This window comes from Haplochromis burtoni, unplaced genomic scaffold (assembly GCF_018398535.1).
Source record: "Haplochromis burtoni strain Fernald_Lab_line unplaced genomic scaffold, NCSU_Asbu1 Contig_392, whole genome shotgun sequence".
Lineage (NCBI taxonomy): Eukaryota > Metazoa > Chordata > Actinopteri > Cichliformes > Cichlidae > Haplochromis > Haplochromis burtoni.
In genome coordinates, this window is record NW_024582753.1 from 448,885 (window position 1) to 453,522 (window position 4,638).

Sequence of the window (4,638 nt, forward strand, 5' to 3'; positions counted from 1 at the left end):
CACACACACACACACACACACACACACACACACACACACACACACACACACACACACACACCCACCAGCAGGGGGACCCAAGAGTGTTCAAACATCTCAAAATAAAGACTGATTAAAAAAAATCTGCAGTAATCACACATAACAAAATCAAAACATCTTGATGAATCTGTTCAGCTTGCATCAGAGCTGGTGTCATGTAACTACTTACAAGTAGATTACAACAAATATGTCCCCATAAAGTGTTTATTCATCTGAGGTTGCAAAGTGAAAGATATGATGAAGCTATGTTTCCACAACTAATTACAGCATTACATTAAGTGTCAAATGAGCCCTGAGTTCAGTCAAGGTTTGGTGAACTAATGTCAGCTGGCAGGTAGTTAGCGTTAATTTAATGTTAGCTAGCATTAATATGAAAATAGCTACATTTCGCCCCTTTAAGATTGTAAAACTAATAGAATTGTCTGAGCTACACAGATTTAAGTTTTTAACAATATACAAACTTTCCTGCATGTTAGCTAGATTATGTTGTATGTAAACCATAGCAACCAAGTATAATGGCAAAGTATAGCAGCAAAATTTTATTTATGTCATTTTCTCTTGTCAACTACTTTATTCAGAACAAAAACAATATTAGGAATCTATGTGTAATAAAATTACCAGCCAACTTATAAAAAGAGGCACATGGTAAGATCTTAAATAGACTGTAAGTGTTAAAAAATAAATCTGCACATCATACTCATTTTAAAATAATCCATAAATGAATTTATAGCTGAACATAGGACAGTATGTTCCCCAATTTTTTTTTTGGAATTCTCATGTCTTTTAAGAGAAAATTAGAGTTTTATTTTTTACATTTTGAAAACTTGTAAAGATCAGGTGTAAACCAAACCTAGACTAAATATGAGAGATATTTGGGCACAGGTGTAAAGAGGCCTATGAGTATTAATCTTTCTTTTTGGCTGCTGGTGCGTTGATTTAGTTGCCCATGTTATGTCAAGGCCGTCATTCTTTTCTTAAAGACCTTGCTTCCCTGCCAAACCAGGATTTCCGATTGAGGGGTCTCAATAACAACTTTGATGTGGACGGCGTTCTGGAGGGTGAAGTGAAAGGCGCTAGGGAGGGGGGCCACACAATGGCCTGACCTTCCTACTGCATCTGCACAGATCGCACTCTAAATGGTCACATTGATGCTGCTTCTTAGGCCTTTTCTGGGAGCCCTGATGGAGCCAACACTGGTGGACTGGGACACAGCAAAGCCTGGGCACCTGCCAAAAGACAGGGACAAATTGATTGAGACCAAGCTAGCTCCTCCTGCATTTAACCCCTGCTCCAGCACCAGTTGGTCCTTCTAAATCACCACATAAGAAAACAGAAAAAATAAAGCCTAAATGGAGCTGCTGCTGCTAAAACATATCCCTCTTTAAATTTACTTTTCATTATTTTCCATTTCAATTTTTCTTTGTTATTATTGTTGCCTGCTGATTGTATTCACTTCTGTTTTTACTCTATTTGTTAATTTCTATTTGGTTACATTTTCACTCAATTACTGAAAAAGTTGGCCTTCAGTCTTTTTGGCTCAGTTTGCAGGGGCACTTGTGAATAAATACAAAGTTGGAAGAGACTGCTTGCATTGTGCCAGAGGCATTGTCACTCGTAATGATGAAGGTGAAATTAAAAATCCCTATAAACCATGCTGTCTTTTACTTGAAAAACCAATTAAAACAACTGAGTTGATTTGCCATCCACTAAAACTACAAAAGCCTCCATCCTGTTAGTGTAGTGGGGTATTGCAACAAAGTCTGCTGCATGCTTTACTGCTATTTTCAGTAATGCTACACTGGAGAACAAAAGGGGGCGGTTATGTGTTTAAATTCTTAAATGCAAGCAAAGTTCTAGTTATATCCTTTCGTTTTATATCAGTATCAATAAATGCACTGCTTTCTTTCCACAGAGGGACACAGTTTTCCACCCTCAGATGTCTTGCTAGTACACATAAGGTCACCACAGAACAAGAGTGGGAAGAATCTGGGAGCAAAAGGCAAAATGGTTTGTGTCGATTTAAGCAAGAGGGTAATAGGAGGAGTGGGAAAAAAATCAATAACAACATAAAATTGATTTAGTGCGTGTCATAAAACATAAGTAAGTGCTCTGAGATGGAGAAAACTGGAGTCTCAATTTAATCTGTGCAAAAGCTGCACTGTACAGATGAAGCGATGTCAAGAGGGAGAAAGATAGGAAGCGGCTAAAGGAGAGTGGGTGGGAAGAAAGAAGAAAAGCAGGAGGGAGGACAGAGTAGCTCACAAGATAAAGAGAGGAAGATACAATAAAATCTAAAAGACAGACACTTAATTGTCATATTAAAGACTCTTTCCAGTGCTCGGCAGAGTGGAAGGTTAGCTCCCATTCATCATCTCGCTAACAGCCGCCTGAATGAAATCACAATTAAAATCTGCTCAGTATTGTCCCTGGGACGTTTCGCGAGCATTAATTTTTTCCCATTGATTCTCTACCCCCCATAAATCAGAAATGTTGCAGCGCATGCAATGGTTTATGGAGAAGGGATTATGGTGTTATGAAGCTAATGTAGCAGAACCGTCTCATTTACACACAGCCTCCCTGGCCAGCTTACAGGGGACGGAGTTATTACACTATTACACAGCCTATCACAAACACAACACACTGACACTGTTTAAACGATACGTTTAATTGGACAGTACTGTAGATTTACAGCTTTTATGATCATAACAGCATTGTGTTTTGAGGATTCTGTTCATTTGCAGCACAAAAGTGCAGTAGGAGAAGATTACAGCATTTGTCGCAGAAACCAGTGATTCTCTAAACATCTCAGAAGGATTATCCAAAGCCCTGATCAGTTCCTATATATAATTTTCCAGTATATGGTTCTAAGGTGTAGACTTTTACACCCTTAAAAGACAAATCCAAGCACTGAAGTTTAGTTTAGTCTGAAAAAGTTTTGCTCTGCCATTCCTAAGTTGCTATTAAAAAAATAATAAAGTAAAGGAGAATATTAAATGCCGTAATATAAAATAAAAGGTAGAAGAGTACACAATAAAATAAACAGATAGTTTTAAAGTAAGTAAATAATAATAATTAAGAGCCAGTGAGGCTGCTAGCTAGCTAGCTGCCCGCTAGGCGTTATCTCAGCTTCTTTTAAACATTCAGCATGACCTCGCTACCTTGTTTGCAGTGGGTTTTTGTTTTAAACTTCAATAATGTGATTTGTAATTAAACTGTCTCCATTCTTGGTTAGTGGTACTCTGGTATTGTTTTTATGAACATGTTAGACAGTGCTCTTGCACTCCCTGCTAACCATGCTTGCTGGTTAGCTAATAACATAGCACACCCCCGCCTTCTGTGTAAATGCAATCAATTTAGCCTAAATGCTAAAATAAAGGCTTCAACACAAGGTGACAAGATGACTGGTGAAAGCACAGTGGCTACATCCATCTTTTAGATATAGTTTAAGACAGAGCACAGTTGTTAGTGGGAATAATGCACAGCATTATTATTATTTGCAAGCATCTGGTCTTTGTCTGAAATCATTTTCTTGTCCAGTCATTTGCTGCCTTACCTATTTTGCATAATAATTTAATCTGCTGTGAGCAGCAAACTGTCATTATGAAGGTGTATGTGATTTTTTTGTCCTTACTGACAGGTGTCATGTCATGCAAAGCTAATTTGGTTCTACAAATTACACAGCATTGTATCGTAGAACTTTTAGTTTGTGTTAATTGCATGCATAAATTTCCCACTCATTTTGGACACTCAATAAATACTATACCATCTTTATCGTTTACAGCTGTGTCTTCCTAAGTAATATGAGCCTTGTAAAAGAACATGGGTAAATGCAACAGATTTGTCACTGTGTTCTCATAGCACATTGTTATATTGTTGTTTTTTTAATGGCTTGAGCCCATCAGCAATCCAAAATCCATAACTATCATAGTTCATTCTGAGGGAGTTAGATCAGAATGAACTACCCAAACATCACATCATCGTCACATAAACTGGTCCTGACAGCAGCTAAAAAGGGAGATGGATCATGTGCTGTAGCTTTTTGATGCTGGAAAAGTTTTTATTTTGATGAAGCCCTTAACTCATAGCTAGAACACCATCACCACCAGACATCTCTATACAATGAACACACATATACACACACACACGCACACATAGAAACACACGCACTGCTTTTCCAACAGTGATAATTGTATCTTCAGCGTCAACGGCTTAACAGGACCAAATCATAGCAAGTACCTCTTGGCTAAAGCAAACCACTTCTACTAGATGAAGTGCATATGTCTGCCTTTGTGCAAAGATGGCCTAACTGCAGTTTAACTTTATCCTATAACAATAGAAATGATATATACAAGCAGAAGTACAATGACCTTTGGAATTTCAATATGAAGAGGAAAAGCAGCAAGTCTCTTTGACAGGTTGCCTCACAGCCAGTGTCTACATGTAAAAATGATGTATGTAAAGAGAAATATCCATAAGTGCCATGGCCTGCAGTCTTTCCCATACATGGCTTTTACTGAGCCTGGCGACATGTTGAAGGCACTGTATGCAACAACATGAATGACAGCTTTACAGTGTGCATAAAACTTCTCTGTAGACAGA

General features: G+C 38.0%; 1 long non-coding RNA gene across 2 annotated transcripts in view; it reads left to right on the forward strand.

The window, feature by feature from the left end:
- Positions 1 to 4,045, forward strand: part of LOC102288742 — a 63,968-nt gene extending 59,923 nt beyond the window's left edge. The window contains exon 5 of one of the 2 annotated variants that reach the window (XR_006052780.1): positions 1,202 to 4,045. This is a non-coding gene — a long non-coding RNA (uncharacterized LOC102288742). The remainder of the gene's footprint in view (positions 1 to 1,201) is intronic. The other variant, XR_001337075.2, reaches the window with a different exon arrangement.
- The last annotated feature ends 593 nt before the right edge of the window (positions 4,046 to 4,638 follow it).